Source organism: Leptodactylus fuscus, chromosome 8, assembly GCF_031893055.1.
Source record: "Leptodactylus fuscus isolate aLepFus1 chromosome 8, aLepFus1.hap2, whole genome shotgun sequence".
Lineage (NCBI taxonomy): Eukaryota > Metazoa > Chordata > Amphibia > Anura > Leptodactylidae > Leptodactylus > Leptodactylus fuscus.
The window spans coordinates 92,081,244-92,099,594 of NC_134272.1; positions in this window are offsets into that span (position 1 = coordinate 92,081,244).

An 18,351-nucleotide genomic window follows, 5' to 3' on the forward strand; every position below is an offset into this window, starting at 1 on the left:
GCGGGAAATAAAGCGCCGTATATACCATTGCTCATCCCTGACAAGGAGGCTTTGTGCATATGGTAATGGGACCCTACTCGGTGCTTTGGCTGTGTTCAGAGTATAAATGGGCCAAGAGCCGCCTGTTCTGTCTCATCGCTGCATTTATGACCCTGCGGAGGGTACGGAGGTCTGGAGAAGATATTTCTAACAAGTCTAATAAATACGAGGACACTCCGAGACTCAGGTGGAGCCAATATCCCACATTTACCCTCTTTGTGAAATTATGATGGTACATACTACTGGAAAATATCCAGCACATACCTTTCCTGAAACACTCTGCGCTGCTGGGGACCCACCATGTAACGCTCAGTTCTGTGACCTCCCACAAGATCATAACACTCCTCTCCTGAAATACTCTGTGCTGTTGCTGTAGCCCCTGCCCTTTCCAAAAAAATAACGTTCAGCCTCTGATGTTCCTCAATATCAGAACAGTCCTGTCCTGAAACACTCTGTGCTGCTGGGGATCCAGTTCTGTCTACTATGTAACACTCAGGCTGTGACCTCCCACAAGTTCAGAATGCTCTCCTGAGATACTCTGTGCTGCTGGAGACCCTGCTCCTTCTAGTATAGTGACCTCCCCTATAAGATTAGTACACTCCTGTCCTGAAATACTCTGTGCTGCTGCAGACCCTGCTCCTTCTAGTATAGTGACCTCCCCTATAAGATCAGTACACTCCTGTCCTGAAATACTCTGTGCTGCTGGAGACCCTGATCCTTCTAGTATAGTGACCTCCCCTATAAGATCAGTACACTCCTGTCCTGAAATACTCTGTGCTGCGGACCCTGCTCCTTCTAGTATAGTGTCCTCCCCTATAAGATCAGTACACTCGTCCTGAAATACTCTGTGCTGCTGGATACCCTGCTCCTTCAACCAAACAACACCCCCCCCAGTCTGCTCCCCCACAAGATCAGAATAATCCTTTTCTGAAATACTCTGTGCTCCTTCCACTATGATGTCTCCCAAGATCAATACCCCGTCTCCAGAAATCCTCTGTGCTGCTGGGCTTCTCCTGCCTGTGACCTCTGACTTGTCCCTATTTGCTTCCCTCCATCCAGGTCCATGCGCTCGCCCGCGGAGGATCCGCCATTCTCTCTCATTGCACATTTACCGCTCTGCCAGAATCCTTGTGCAGCCTTCAGTGTTACACTTATGAAGAGGATAATGAGCGCAGCTCTGGGGGCGTGAATATTTTATATCTTAGCACAAAAACACAATATTGTGCTGCAAAATGCAGGAAATCTGAAGGCTGCGAGAAGTAAAATGTTCATCTGTGTGTAATAAAGCGCTGCCTGCATGTTCCCTTAGTATTCACGCCCCGCGCCGAGGCTTCTCTGCCATGAAAAATTACATTTTAATATGGCTAAAGGATCCAAGATCTGATTCCAGCGTCGCTATTACCGCCATTGTGAGAGCGTCTCCGTGCAGACGCGGAGAGAAGGCGGCGGGGGCGGAGGGAACACGATTTTACGATGACAGAAAAGAAATTTGCAACTTTAAAATATAAAAGTTACTCATCGTGATAAGAAAAAAATCCTGAGCGGCGGCGCGAGGGCGTCATGTGATGTCAGCCGCCCATAGTCATCGCGCTGTCAGGTGGCGGTCACCGCTATACATAGATGAGCAGTGTAGACCGCCAGCCTCATGGTATAAACCTATCAGTAACCAAATGTAACACCAATATCTGGAGAATGGGGCAAAAGTGAAGTATATACAGCTCAGGACATGCCCTTTAAGGAGGACCTTTCCCCTCCCCCACCTGCTCCAGTTCTTGCATCCTTCAATAGGTGGCGCTCCGCTGATTCTGACACTGTTGGAATTTTTTCTCTAGCCCCTACTGTTACCAGACAATCAGTTTAGCTATTTCCAGCACCCAATATGCTAATTAGGCTAAAGGAGGAGGTCCTTGTCCTCCTGCATCAGCCCAGGACCGCCCACTTGACAATACAGAGCTTAAGTAGCATACTGGGTGCTGAAACTAGCAACTCTGATGGCTCAGGAATGGTGGGGGCTAGAGGAAAAATTCCAACTGTGCCAGAACCAATGGAGCGCGGACTAGTCAATGCAAGTATTCAGAGGTGGAGGCGGTGAAGGGTTTAAATAGCATGCGACAGCTGCAGATGTGCCACAGCCCAAATCAGATTATCAGAAAACCGCTCCATGTATATTAACCTATGGATTTCTAGACTCTTCTGTGATGATACATGTTATCCTTAGGACAGGTTCTCAATATCAGATGGGTGGGGGCATTATGCCGATCAGCCCCATCTGATATTACTGGCCTACCTTCCCCCATACCCCCCCTCCATCACTAGCTCTGTCCATAGGATTCTTTGTGCTGTATTGTACGTGCAAACTTTGCAGCTGCCCAAAGACTCAGGACCCTTCCTACTAATAAGGGGGGCGCAGGATACAAGGATTACATTAGCAGGTCCGGAGAGGTGACGGGTCCTCTATAATCCGGGACTCACAGCTGAGATCTCCTCTAGTTGTAAATATTCCCTTATGTTTTCTCCCCCCCCCCCCCAGCCCAGACCAACATGATGACGTCTCCAGAGTTTACCTAAAGACCCCGGACCACACCCTAGAATAAGAGTCACAGGAATAAATGCAGAATGCAGAATCTGACACTGTGCACTGCCGCGCTGCTCAGGTCTTAATACTGTCAGGTCATCCATCTATAACAAGATCTGCACCCACATGATCATGTGACCTTATCTGTGCAGGTTCACAAAGAGGATTATTTGCAAAAACTGCAATAAAATCCTTGATATGCATCAGTGTGGGACTCTCATCACCTCTATTATGATCTGCGCCCACTTTACATGGAGATGCATAATGAGCCTTCACCAGAACAATACAGACATGAAATATTATTGGCGTCCACTCCTGGATTGTTCCTGGGCTCCAGGCTATGACCCAGTAAGGGCAAAAATAGTAAGCAGGCAACTCAGCTGACAAACAGGGGCAACCCGACCACTGAGTAGGGAGCCATGACTGATCCAGCATCCTGCAGGCTGCCTCCATACCACCTCCTCTGCCCCATGTACACACGTAGGGGTTGTCTATACACAACAGGTATATATACAGTATATATATACATCCAGACTGCTGTCTTCTGTTCCGCTATCCCCGGAGCTGTTCACACTTAGCTTTATTACTTATTCCTTTATAGTCAGGTTTTACTTTTCTTCGCAGACCCTGGAATGGAGTCTTCATATTATAAAGGCGTCCGGGGTATTAAAACCAATATTTATTAAGGGAAGATTGTTTTGCTTGTGAGGTAAGGAACGTCTTGGCTGTGATTGTGAATGTCTGTTCAGATTAGGGAAGGCGTCAGTCGTGCGCCGGCCGCGGCTCTTCCAGGGATTTCTACCGATGTGAAATGGTAATTGCAAACTAGAAGAATATATTCTCAGTGATACAATGAGAAGCCGCGACGTACCGCCGGAAAGATGGAAGGTGATGTGAGAATATTCACCCCCTTCCTAATGTTCTCTGTTCTACCGCACTGGGTCACCCCCTGATCTGTATGAGCCGAAATGCAAAAACAAGCCCGACCCGCAGGGAAAGCAAACAATAGGCTTCGGCTACATCACAGTCGTCGATTGTCACTGGTGGTAGAATATGCATAGGCAAGTTTTCTTGGGCACCGTTGCTGGTCCGATTTGGTGCAGTGAGGTCACTACCACTACTTCCCAGAGGTGAGGCTATGCGACAGTCCTGTGCTGGGAGATCACTACAAACATCCCAGAGCGATTTTGCCTCCTTTGCTCTATTTTCCCTGTTGTTATACATTCATACCCATGCTTTTTGGGCACCATTGCTGGTCCGACTCGGTGCAGTGAGGTCACTACCACTACTTCTCAGAGGTGAGGCTATGCTGTCATCCTGTGCTAGGAGATCACTACAAACATCCAGAAGCGATTTTGCCTCCTTTGCTCTATTTTCCCTGTTGTTATACATTCATACCCAGGTTTTTGGGCACCATTGCTGTTCCGATTTGGTGCAGTGAGGTCACTACCACTACTTCACAGAGGTGAGGCTATACGACAGTCCTGTGCTGGGAGATCACTCTACACATCCAAGAACAATTTTGCATCCAAACCTCTCTTTTTTTTAAGGGTAATAAGTTCACACGCAAGGTTTTTTGCTACCACTGCTGATCCGGTACAGTACAGTACAGTACAGTACGGTTACCACCACTGTCTCGGAAGTAAATTGTCCACCTTGCTTTCACTGGAAGCTTCACTTTAGTATCAAATTTGCCCATTATGGTCCATGTAAAGTGAGGGGGAAAGAAAATGATCATTGTGTTCCAGGGTTTTATGCCCAGAGGCTGCTCAGTGATCGGTTGCATTCCCTGTATGAGCTGTCAATCCCTGATTAGGACCGCCCACTGGACTCCTAAGAAAAATCAGAGCTATTATTCCATATATTACAAGTGCTACTGAATCTTTTCCCACAAACTTATATATCAATCTTCTCTGCTCCAAAACCTGCTGCTGCCAATTGCTCTGCATTCATGCTGACGGGTTCCCTTTAAATGTATCCTGCTTTTTTACCATTTAGCGGAATGGAAAGCAATTTACGGTGAGAGCGTACAGTCCCGTCACAGCGAGCGAAGTCTGTAAATCACCCGCGCGCCTCCAGGTCTTCCTTTTTCTTCGGGTGTCACCTGGGGTTAGTTAGCCGCGCCGGAACAATTGTGGGAAGTGAACTGCTCTGAAAAGAAGACGAAAAAATAAAAGGCTCCGTCCGCAGACGCATCTCTAATATTTTCAATTCAGGGCTGTGAAAATTGATGATTTTCTTTGTTATCAAAGCCGACAGACCTGCACTTATTTCTCCAGCCTGGCCCCGGCTGGCGGACTCAGTCATTATTCTGCACGGCGGCGTCGCACTGCACCGTCTATCTCATGTCCCATTTTTATGTTTTTTTTTTTTTTTTTTGCGTTGCTCTCGTTCCTGCCAGCTCCGATAAAACGGCTGCTCTGGGAGAGGAGGAAGGTGCAGCTCTTTTTGTCTGGCTTAAGTTTCATTGTTTAGTTTAGTAACGAAATAAAAACCTATTAAATGCTGCAAGCAAATGTCAGGGTACGTTGGGACGCGCGCTTTATTATTCAGCCGAGAGTTGGGCTTTGTGCTTGCTCGTATTATTTTTGTTTCGGATAATTAAAGTCGCGAACGGTCGCCTTTAGGACAAAATAAAACTCATTTGCATCGCGGGATTTGGTGCAATTACCTGCGTGCAGAACGGTTTGGATCGGGCGCGCATAGAGGAGTACGAGGGTCTTACCTCTGATGGGGTCTCCCACCCACTCTGATGGTCCATGATGATACAGGGGGTACATTTGGCAGCAGGTGTGGGTACACGGCTGCTGGTTTACCGGCACCTGATTCTACTGTTGGCAGCACCTGCCGAAACCTCCAATAGCAATGCACCTGCTCTGGACCCCGACAGCTCCCGCCTTATAGTGCCAGCCAGTGACAGTTCAGGAACAGCAGAGAAATGTTGTCACGGTCATTCCAGATTTTACAAAGGGCTGACATAAGACATTTGTGTATCTTCCAAATATTCACACCCACAGAAGAAAAAGCTTAAGTTTGGATAATATATTTTTTTGCATTTCAGAGACTATAATAGGAATGAGCTATCCTGGTTCCTGATTCTGCACACCCTCCATTGTTCAGCATGCACAGCGCCATACATGTGATCATGGCTGACTCTGGTATTACAGCTTATTGCAGCTCAGTTCTATTCAAGGGAATGAGAGCTGCAGTACCAAGTATTGCCACAACAATGGAAATTAGTAATTAGAATATTCTATATATCCTGGGGCCACACGGTGGCTCAGTGGTTAGCACTGCAGCCTTGCAACGCTGGAGTCCTGGTGTTCAAATCCCGCCAAGGGTCAAAAACCATTTGCAAGGAGTTTGCATGGATTTCCATCCCATATTCTAAAGACATACTGATAGGAAAAACTGTACATTGTGAGCTCTATATGGGGCTCACAATCTACATAAAAAAAAGAATATTCTATATATCCCAGAGTTATTACTTATATATTCCCGTACTTAGTTGCCACGTGTTCATAAGACTATATGTAAAAAATTGTTTGCTGTATATTTTCTGTAGCAAAATTTGCAACAAAACCACGTAGGAAAAGCCTCCCACAGTGGTGTAGACGAAAGGCAGTGCAGTAGAAATGGGGCATAAAGATGGTGCAATTTTGGGACAGGTCAATTTGCACCAGAAATTGTTCCACTTTCACATTTTTTTCAACTCTTAAGGCAAGGTGCAGCATTGCAGGAGGTGGGTGGAACAGAACAGGAGCTCAGCGTCAGAAACTGGTGCAGATTTCAGGTCATGTCGCTGACACGGGCCCGGATATGCCCCGATTACAAAAAACTATAGGTCTCATGATAATAGGGGTGCACCTGACCCCAGCACGGCAGACAGGAGTATTACACGTCAGTCTGGATGAATCTGTCCTGTGTATACAACACTCAGACAATCTCATTGACGTTAATGTTACGGGATTACACTCCCAATGTGTGTTTGATCCCTCAGGGTCTCCTGGTATGTGCGTCATGCAGAGAAGAACCAGAAACTGTTACAATGTAGAGACCTTACTGTACTACCGACTATAGGAGGCCAGAGCCCACTCATGGGGCATGGGCACAACACGTACCCACAGTACAGGAGATGACTCTTCTTTAATGATGGAATTCTCCAATTATAAAAAAAATTCAATGAATGAATAATCCAGGTGAAGACAAGAAACTTTGTAATAGATTTTATTAAAGACATCTGTTTCCATCTCCACTTATCAGGTTGATTTACTTTTTACATAGGAATCTATGGAGAGGTGAAAGGGAAGAGGAGGAGGCTCACAAATGACTCCAGTACATTGTGAGTGATGATGAACTCTTCTGGCACTGCTGTATCTTCAAGATAAGACTCTGCACAGAATACAGCAATAAATCAATTACCAGCCTCCTCTTCCCCCTTCCCTCTCCATAGACTTCTGTGTGTGAGCTGAGTCCAGACCGGGATTCTACATAGATCAACAGTCTGAGTGAAGATAAGGAGGGGAGAGCAGCCTAAAAAGTGGATATGGAAACAGATTTCCTTCGTAAGATAAATGACAAAGTTTCTTACATTCACCTGAACGATTCCTTTATGAAAAGTGGTTTTATAAGTGGAGGTGAGCTAGAATTTTGCAAAAGTGACAAATGCAGGAGGTGTTTCCAAGTGCACTGAAACCTGCAACGGAGCTGCGATATGTGCCTGATATTATGGACTTCTTATGTAGTTCCATCATACACAATCACATGGGGTATTAGTCCTGCGTTACCCCTGGTGGTCGAGAGTGGTTTAGCAGGTAATACCCAACATCTATGTAGAAGGGGTTAATATAGATACACCTGATATATGGCAATTGTGGGATCATTTACTATCCCTGGAGGTGAATGTGCTCTGCAGTCACATCAAACTATTTTATATTTTTTGGATGGTGCGGGGGCTACTGGGGTCTCAGGCTGGAAAGTCTCGTTAGAATTTAAGTTTTATTTAACAAACAGTCCCAGAATTGTTGGTTTCCTTCTAACAATTCCATCTCCCTGCCCTGCCACTAGGGGGAGCTCACTGCAAAGTGATGACGAATTCATACTGAGTGAGCTCCCCCTAGTGATGGAAGAAAGAATTGCAATTTTTATCTGAACTTTTCTTTTCTTTGACTACATAGAGGGGGTGCTACAGAGTCCTGTGAGTGCCCCCTGAAGGATTTTCACACATCAGATGAAATTTGTAATCTTGTAGATTGCAGAGCACAAAGTCTCCAGCGATAAACATTTGGATGATAAATAAGGACAAACTCACCCGTGAATACATCTTATGGGCACGCTGACTCACAATCCTGCTGCGTCTTTGCTTTTTTGGCCGCCTGTGATGTGTTTCGAGAGGTTCCAAAAATAGCCTTCATTTTTGTGCCTGATCCTGAAACAATTCTTATGTATCTGGGCGGCAGATCGAGGCCCTGAAGGAGTTAAAGGGAACATCTTGTAGAAGATTGAATGGGCCAAAAATAAAATAAAAAAGCAATGAAAGGAAAAGAATCGAGGAACAAAAGCCAAAGCCGCTCCCGATGCCAGGGACAACGCCGGAGCAGCCGCTGCAGCAATGGCCAATAATTGGGCGACTTCCTATGTACAAGAATCACATTTGTCATCGTGGGCAGCTAAAGTTATCCGGGCGACTCCCAGATCTGCAGCATTGGGACAGAATTGGTTAAGGAAGATCTGGAAGGGGACAAGGGCCAGGGGCAGGGTATTTGGGGTCTAGTGGTGGTCATACAGACATGGAAGCCCCCATTGTATGAGGCCGGAGGAGCGTCAGGTTCATGCCAGCACAACCTTGGAGAATCGAGCCTGGAAATAGCCAAGGCTGGCACAACAGATCCAATCTGTGCCCAGGAACATAAAATCTGAGACTTGTCGGGAGCCAGAAGAGGAAGATTGTATGTGAAGAGGAGCAAAGTGTTACAAGACTAGGAAATGGGCCAGAACTTGTCACTGCCTTATGGGGAACATCACGGGGGCAGATTGTATGACGGGACACTGGCAGGAAGCTAGGGATATAGCAGGCGGTATATAGGAGAACAGTGACTGTGAGACAAAGTCATTTGTTCTTCAAAAATTGCCTGATAGTCGCTCACGGTGTGGCGGTATTATTTATAAATCACATTGCAGTACTGTGACCAGTCTAGTGCTAAATCAATCCTTCTTTGTGTCTGCCGTCACCACAATTATTCGTTGGGCTCTGTATGGCAGAATTATTTAGGAATTCTATGGCAGTGATACTTGAACACTATGTGGCAGAATAGTTTGGGCATCAGTATTCTAATATTTGGCCACTGAGTGTTCTTTGAAGACTATACATCACTAGTGGCACATTTTGATGGACACCATATTGGACACTATTTGGCGGTAATAATTCAGTATTGTATAGAAATATTATCTGGAATCCATATGGCAGTATGGGGCCGTGGTGGTTTTAGAGGTCGGGTCAGGTCTTCAGGGTCAGTATATAGACATAGTAACAGAATATCACACAGAAGTTCTGGCTCCGCCTGGGATTTATACCGCACAATGTGACTCTCGTTGGATAATTTTGCATCTTCGAATCCCTTCTTCACTTTGCGGCCATCACTGCCATGCGATGACTTTGGGTTTTCGTTTGTTTTTGGTCGATCTCATTTGATTTTGCAGTTTCCAGTCCTAACCTGATACATCAGAGGTGAAACCGAATGTAATATTACTGCGCATTAATATGTCAGCGGTAGTTTTCTGCCTGGAGCCTCTGGACCATTACTGTAATTAAGGCCGCGCTTTACGTTAATGAGCGGATTCTCGGGGACTTTTGGCTATTTTGTAATTTGTTTTCTCATTTTCACGTCAGTCCCTCAGAATGTCGGGATTTAGATTTTTTCTCTCTCCAGTTCTTTAATTACTTTTAGTTCAGGTTGACTTGTTGTCTTATTCCATGTAATGAAACTTAGATGAAAAACATCTACACTCCGTCTAAACTCAATCAGTCCCGGAGCTGGAGACGGTGAATACAAAGCAGACACTCCAATCCGCCTAAGTGGAGGAAAAGAACTTGTTTGAGAAGGAGATTATTTTGCTTCTCGCTTTGTTCTTGGTCTCGGAGTCTTGTAACATTTTGCTATTTTGCAGAAACAAAAACAACTTGATGTTGCGAAAGGGTCTCCAGTTAACGGGAGGAAATCCAACCAGGGGACACAATGGCTCCCAAATAAATCCTGTAGGTGGAATCAATTCTGCAAATCCAATGTCATGAATGTATCTGTGGAAATAGAAACTATTGGGGGCACTTTTATTGGGCATCTATAACATACCCTAAGGACAAGATTCAAAAATATCCAACCTATGTCGTTTCTTCATAGACATCATCACTTTATAATGGGATTTAGTCAACTTTTTGAACCCCAGTCGCCTTATGTATAAGACATGCATTGGTCATTTGGGTGGATCGGGGCAGCAGGGGTGCAGAACTTGTGCCTGTGTCGGGAACTGATGCCTGACCAAGGCAAAGTGTCCCTTCGCTCTATAAATGGGTCCCAGCACTGTCAGTGGCATGTCGTAGGACATAGCGGAGGTTACAGATTTTGCATGGGGTCATCACATAGGTGAGGGGAAGGTTAAAGTAAGCCCTCAACAAGGAACCTTTCACCTGTAGATTTTGGAATTTTTGGAGACTGGAAATTCTAGCAGCATTCCCCTCTGCAGACTCTAAGCCGGTGGGTGGAGACTAGAGATGGCGAAACTCCCACGATTTCTTTAGTTTCGGGTTCTGGTGGCTCAGGATTTGTTTGGCTGATCAAGTTTGGAACAAAGTGGAAGTGAAATTATTATATTCTGGGATCATCACGCACATGTGACGATTGTGGTCCTATCACAGTCCTCAGCAGTGACCACGAGCACATGATGCCACCAGGAGAGCGCAGGATGCCATGAGGAGGACCATAAGAGATGAGGGGGGTAGTATAAATTTATTTTATTTTTTACATCTCCCTGGGCCTCTACCATTATACTTTGGAGTATGAAGAGACCCCAGAATATAATAATTTACTGCAATGCCATTTAAGTTGTTGGAGAAGAGTCTAAAATTACTTAGTTTATCTAAAAACCAAACAATTTGGGATATTTAGGTCAGACCTAAATTAAAAAAAAAACCCAAACAACTGAGTTCTGACTTGAAACTGAGCTATAGAGAAGCTGAACCTGAATGAGCCATTGACGCCCCTGTATGGAGACTTCAGCAGAACAAAGAGAACAAAGCTCCACCAGTTGCTGAGCCCAGCACACACGGCAAGGTCTAGAGTCGATACTTGGTGGATTTGCCACATAAAGATCTTTACTTATAGAATTTATTGACTGCCTCATCTTTTTTTTCTCGTTGCAGAACTTTCTCTTTCCTTTTCTTGCCCTCCACGATCCGGAGATGAACAATTACAAAGTTTCACTTCCCCTCTTTTCTCCTAAACACTTTTCAGCCTCACGACAATTGTCTCCATCTCGTACCAAAAAATAAAATAATAAAAGCAGCCATTTCAATGTTCCTTTCTGATCTGATTAAGATTGTAATAGAGAGAAACACAATTGCGAGGATGTTCTTCCGTCTTTCTGTGAAAGTCAGATGATTGCAAGATGGAAAAAACTGATTACATTTTCCTAAGAAGAAACAAATGAGTCTGCTTCTTGGCTGATTCTTCTGCTTTTCTCCTTTGGTTCTGACGTCTATTTATGTCCTCGACTCATTCTCTATGTTTGTGATATAAATGTGATTGCATCGACTGTCTCGGCAGCACATAACAAGTGGCAATCGCGCTCCTATTTCTTCCCTGTCTCCACATTGGATTGGATGTTTCTTCTTGCATCCTGTAATAAACTGTTTCTTATCTTAAGTAATTAGTAGATGAGGCTTCTGATCCAGACCCATGGAAAGACGACCACCGACCCCCTCACCAGTGATATTTGCCTCTCTGAGGGTAGAGGTTTACACCCATGCTTGGTTTTCCACTCTTCGAGATCTGAAAATGGAAACCCAATCCATGTAATAAGCAGTTCTAGACTATAATGGGCTCTGCCAGGTTTCCGCCCAAAAAATACTTGTAGGAATCACCAAACTGAAAGCCAATGTTGGTGTAAACCCAGCCTGACATATCAGTAAGGACCTCTTTGCCCATAGACATGACATGGGACTCAGTAAAAGATGGAGCCAAGGTCAAGATGCCCTTTTAGTGTTGTCAGTGTGAAGTTACTACCAAGTGAGTGTGTTCTATTCCTTATGACTTAAAAGTAGTCAGAAGGAACAACAAGCATTGGGGGCCACCAGTAATATATTGGCTAGAACCAGTGTCCACTGAGAACACCATTATGATTTTGGAAAGGCAATCCCTCACCACCAATGGTTGACCCCTCTGTTAACATACCATGGGGCCCAGTAGAAGATAGAGCTCAGGTCAGCATGGCCCAGTGGTGTGGTCATTGAGAAGACGTTATCAAGATTATATTCCATGTGTCTTAAAAGTGGTTGGAAAGAGTAACAAGCACTGGAGGCCACCAGTGGAATTGTGGCTTGCACCACTACGAGTTGAGGACACCATTTTGATTTTTACCATGATCTATATCAATGGACCTTCACCCGTGTGGCTCGCCATATGGCCATACACAGAGGTTACAATACGACACTCACATATATTAGTGTAGCAAATTCTACATTGAATATGCGGAAACGTTTGCAATTTCATAATTTATTCCTCCAAGTTTAGAATTTTTCCTTTTTTACTCACAGTGAACAGAAAGATGGGTACCATTGGTGTATATGACCCAAATCAGGACTCCTCCTGCTACGAGCCAAGCAAAGGTAGGGGCATAAGCCATAGGGTCATGTCACCCTCCTCTCCTACAAGGGATGAGAAAAGTTTTGAAGGGCAACAAGGTCTTGGGCACACCGATTGTAAGAGAGGTACAGAGGTATAACTGCATGTACCAACACCAGATCAAGAACCCATGTACACTTCTGCTACTACTTAGGTCAACCTGAGCAGCGCCCCCCATATTGTATTCACAGTTAGTAGCATGGAAACAGGTAGAGGCCATGTCGCCTTCTTCCTCTACAAGGAAATGGATGAAACTGGGAAAGGCAACAGAAGATATTATTTTATATTGGAATGGATGGGTATAATGGTATGAACCAATGAACCTGCAGCAAGTGAGAACCCAATTTCGATATGAGTTGTGGAGAGATCTTATTTTTCCAAAGGTTCTACAAAATGAGAAAAAAATGGGACAATGGCTAGTGGGTTATACTGTATAATGTAGCAATGGTGGTGCTGATGGTATATAATGTAGCAATGGTGGTGCTGATGGTGTATAATGTAGCAAAGGTGGTGCTGATGGTATATAATGTAGCAATGGTGGTGCTGATGGTGTATAATGTAGCAATGGTGGTGCTGATGGTATATAATGTAGCAATGGTGGTGCTGATGGTATATAATGTAGCAATGGTGGTGCTGATGGTGTATAATGTAGCAATGGTGGTGCTGATGGTATACAATGTAGCAATGGTGGTGCTGATGGTGTGTAATGTAGCAATGGTGGTGCTGATGGTATATAATGTAGCAATGGTGGTGCTGATGATGTATAATGTAGCAGTGGTGGTGCTGATGGTATACAATGTAGCAATGGTGGTGCTGATGGTGTGTAATGTAGCAATGGTGGTGCTGATGGTGTATAATGGTGTATAATGTAGCAATGGTGGTGCTGATGGTATATAATGTAGCAATGGTGGTGCTGATGGTGTATAATGTAGCAGTGGTGATGCTGATGGTATACAATGTAGCAATGGTGGTGCTGCTGATGGTGTATAATGTAGCAATGGTGGTGCTGATGGTGTGTAATGTAGCAATGGTGGTGCTGATGGTGTATAATGTAGCAATGGTGGTGCTGATGGTGTACAATGTAGCAATGGTGGTGCTGATGGTTTATAATGTAGCAATGGTGGTGCTGATGGTGTATAATGTAGCAATGGTGGTGCTGATGGTGTATAATGTAGCAATGGTGGTGCTGATGGTGTACAATGTAGCAATGGTGGTGCTGATGGTGTATAATGTAGCAATGGTGGTGCTGATGGTGTATAATGTAGCAATGGTGGTGCTGATGGTGTATAATTTAGCAATGGTGGTGCTGATGGTGTATAATGGTGTATAATGTAGCATTGGTGGTGCTGATGGTGTATAATGTAGCAATGGTGGTGCTGATGGTGTATAATGTAGCAATGGTGGTGCTGATGGTGTATAATGTAGCAATGGTGGTGCTGATGGTGTACAATGTAGCAATGGTGGTGCTGATGGTGTATAATGTAGCAATGGTGGTGCTGATGGTGTATAATGTAGCAATGGTGGTGCTGATGGTGTATAATGTAGCAATGGTGGTGCTGATGGTGTATAATGGTGTACAATGTAGCAATGGTGGTGCTGATGGTGTATAATGTAGCAATGGTGGTGCTGATGGTGTATAATGTAGCAATGGTGGTGCTGATGGTGTATAATGTAGCAATGGTGGTGCAGATGGTGTATAATGTAGCAATGGTGGTGCTGATGGTGTATAATGTAGCAATGGTGGTGCTGATGGTGTATAATGTAGCAATGGTGGTGCTGATGGTGTATAATGTAGCAATGGTGGTGCTGATGGTGTATAATGTAGCAATGGTGGTGCTGATGGTGTATAATGTAGCAATGGTGGTGCAGATGGTGTATAATGTAGCAATGGTGGTGCTGATGGTGTATAATGTAGCAATGGTGGTGCAGATGGTGTATAATGTAGCAATGGTGGTGCTGATGGTGTATAATGTAGCAATGGTGGTGCTGATGGTATATAATGTAGCAATGGTGGTGCTGATGGTGTATAATGTAGCAAAGGTGGTGCTGATGGTATATAATGTAGCAATGGTGGTGCTGATGGTGTATAATGTAGCAATGGTGGTGCTGATGGTATATAATGTAGCAATGGTGGTGCTGATGGTATATAATGTAGCAATGGTGGTGCTGATGGTGTATAATGTAGCAATGGTGGTGCTGATGGTATACAATGTAGCAATGGTGGTGCTGATGGTGTGTAATGTAGCAATGGTGGTGCTGATGGTATATAATGTAGCAATGGTGGTGCTGATGATGTATAATGTAGCAGTGGTGGTGCTGATGGTATACAATGTAGCAATGGTGGTGCTGATGGTGTGTAATGTAGCAATGGTGGTGCTGATGGTGTATAATGGTGTATAATGTAGCAATGGTGGTGCTGATGGTATATAATGTAGCAATGGTGGTGCTGATGGTGTATAATGTAGCAGTGGTGATGCTGATGGTATACAATGTAGCAATGGTGGTGCTGCTGATGGTGTATAATGTAGCAATGGTGGTGCTGATGGTGTGTAATGTAGCAATGGTGGTGCTGATGGTGTATAATGTAGCAATGGTGGTGCTGATGGTGTACAATGTAGCAATGGTGGTGCTGATGGTTTATAATGTAGCAATGGTGGTGCTGATGGTGTATAATGTAGCAATGGTGGTGCTGATGGTGTATAATGTAGCAATGGTGGTGCTGATGGTGTACAATGTAGCAATGGTGGTGCTGATGGTGTATAATGTAGCAATGGTGGTGCTGATGGTGTATAATGTAGCAATGGTGGTGCTGATGGTGTATAATTTAGCAATGGTGGTGCTGATGGTGTATAATGGTGTATAATGTAGCATTGGTGGTGCTGATGGTGTATAATGTAGCAATGGTGGTGCTGATGGTGTATAATGTAGCAATGGTGGTGCTGATGGTGTATAATGTAGCAATGGTGGTGCTGATGGTGTACAATGTAGCAATGGTGGTGCTGATGGTGTATAATGTAGCAATGGTGGTGCTGATGGTGTATAATGTAGCAATGGTGGTGCTGATGGTGTATAATGTAGCAATGGTGGTGCTGATGGTGTATAATGGTGTACAATGTAGCAATGGTGGTGCTGATGGTGTATAATGTAGCAATGGTGGTGCTGATGGTGTATAATGTAGCAATGGTGGTGCTGATGGTGTATAATGTAGCAATGGTGGTGCTGATGGTGTATAATGGTGTATAATGTAGCAATGGTGGTGCTGATGGTGTATAATGTAGCAATGGTGGTGCAGATGGTGTATAATGTAGCAATGGTGGTGCTGATGGTGTATAATGTAGCAATGGTGGTGCTGATGGTGTATAATGTAGCAATGGTGGTGCTGATGGTGTATAATGTAGCAATGGTGGTGCTGATGGTGTATAATGTAGCAATGGTGGTGCTGATGGTGTATAATGTAGCAATGGTGGTGCAGATGGTGTATAATGTAGCAATGGTGGTGCTGATGGTGTATAATGTAGCAATGGTGGTGCTGATGGTGTATAATGTAGCAATGGTGGTGCTGATGGTGTATAATGTAGCAATGGTGGTGCTGATGGTGTATAATGTAGCAATGGTGGTGCTGATGGTGTATAATGTAGCAATGGTGGTGCAGATGGTGTATAATGTAGCAATGGTGGTGCTGATGGTGTATAATGTAGCAATGGTGGTGCTGATGGTGTATAATGTAGCAATGGTGGTGCTGATGGTGTATAATGTAGCAATGGTGGTGCTGATGGTGTATAATGTAGCAATGGTGGTGCAGATGGTGTATAATGTAGCAATGGTGGTGCTGATGGTGTGTCAATAGTTCAGCCTTGTCCATATAGAGCAGGCTTAAGTGGAAAATTCTGCAGAGCTTAGTCCACCATGACCAGAGGAGGCTTGGACATTATAGTCACTCGTACACAATGGTCATTACTATGGCACAAGCTCATCTCATGTCAGGTTCTACAGTCAAGTCTTTACCACCAGCAGACTATCGGGTTCACCGCTGGACTGAGGAGGAAATTCCACGTTACCCCTTTTTACTATCCAGAGGTGGACTTGACCTCACTAACAGGATGGCAGACGACACGAGGACCTTTCCCTAACAAGTTGAGGACCCACTATTGATAGCCTAAGAACTCCAGAATTAGCAAACTAAGTGAGGAGTCAAGAACTGGAGGGTCCTTCTGCCCAGCGCTCCTACAAGGAACTGATATGGTCAACCACAAGAAGGTCTGAGCCCACGGTGGAGTGATGGGGTATGACTGCATCTTACAGGGCGGTCCCGGTTCTAGAACTCTCATAAACAACACAGATTAATTCTCCTCAAACGTCTCAGACTTCACGATGCAATTACTTTCCTTCTACAAGACGTGAAAGTTTTACTTGAAAGCTTTAAAAATATATGAGCGGCGAGGACGACTCTCATCTCGTGGAAAGGACGGCGCAATTTAAAAGTTTATGGTGTTTATTATTTTGCCCCGCAGGTATATAAAGTCCATCAAATCCTCCGCAACAAAGCAAATTGTAATTAAACTTTGAACCCTTTAAATACAAGTTGGATAATGTGACAATAAAGAGGCGGTAATTGCTTTCGGCTTGGGCGACCGGCGAACGCTTTCTCTTGCTGTCACAGACACATCAGCGGCGATTGTAAGAGAAGGGTTTGGTTAATGGACTTCAGGGCCATCGTGTGGTAATTGAATATTGATGTCTGCTACCTCATTATCTACATGCCGACCCAAAACGCCATGACGCTTTATCTCAGAAATAAGTAATGAAGTTTTAAACCCAGACCTCGGCGTCTGGTGGCCGCGCGTCACCCCCGACCACCTGGTTCTTCAGGAAATAACCGTCTCGGTAGATCGGCCGCTCAGAATGAATGTCAGCCCAGTCGACTCACTTTTGTGTTCTGAAACCGATGTTAATATGCAGAGAAATCTACCAGAGTGGATGAGACGGAGATAACTCTGCCCCGCTGAGCTTTAAAGCAGCATCGAATTAATGTGACTCTCGCAGTCAACCATGTGCACCTCCAGCTGGTGAAGTGAGACAATATCTCAGAGTTATAGATAGCTCCTTACCCACAATGCAATGCTGCACTGCTTACTATGCACAAATAAGACTGCTACGGTATTATCCCGGCATCCTCCAAAGTGCGAATCGTATACAGAGTAATCTAACACCAGGAATAGCAATACTAGTCAAATCAGAAATATTATATGTATTCTTAGGCATAGGGGGCAATATTATAGTCAGGGCCGGCGTTAGCACACGGCATAATCGGGCAAGTGCCCCAGCACTTGCCTGTCCTGATTCCAGCTCAATGGTGTCCATCGGACGCTGATAAGCTGAATACATAGGCGATTAAAGCAGGAGCTGTCACAGCTCAGCTCCTGCTTTAATTAACGCTGCGGTCCAGCTTCTGCATTTGTAGGCGCGATGTGATGATGTCACATCGGGCCTACAACTATGTGAGTGGAGTGAGAGCAGAAAGAGCGGCGGGGGAGCGATGGAAGGTGAGTGTAAGTGTTTGTTTTGTGTTAAACATTATGGTGAAACTTAATGAAGGGGGCCAACGAAACTGGGGGCAAATGAAGGGGGGGGGTAACGGCATGACACTGGGGAAGATGGGGGGTAGTATTATAGTAGTTATATTCTTGTACATAGGAGCAGTATTTTAGTAGTTATATTCTTGTACATAGGAGAAGTATTATAGTAGTTATATTCTTGTACATAGGAGTAGTATTATAGTAGTTATATTCTTGTACATAGGAGCAGTATTATAGTAGTTATATTCTTGTACATAGGAGCAGT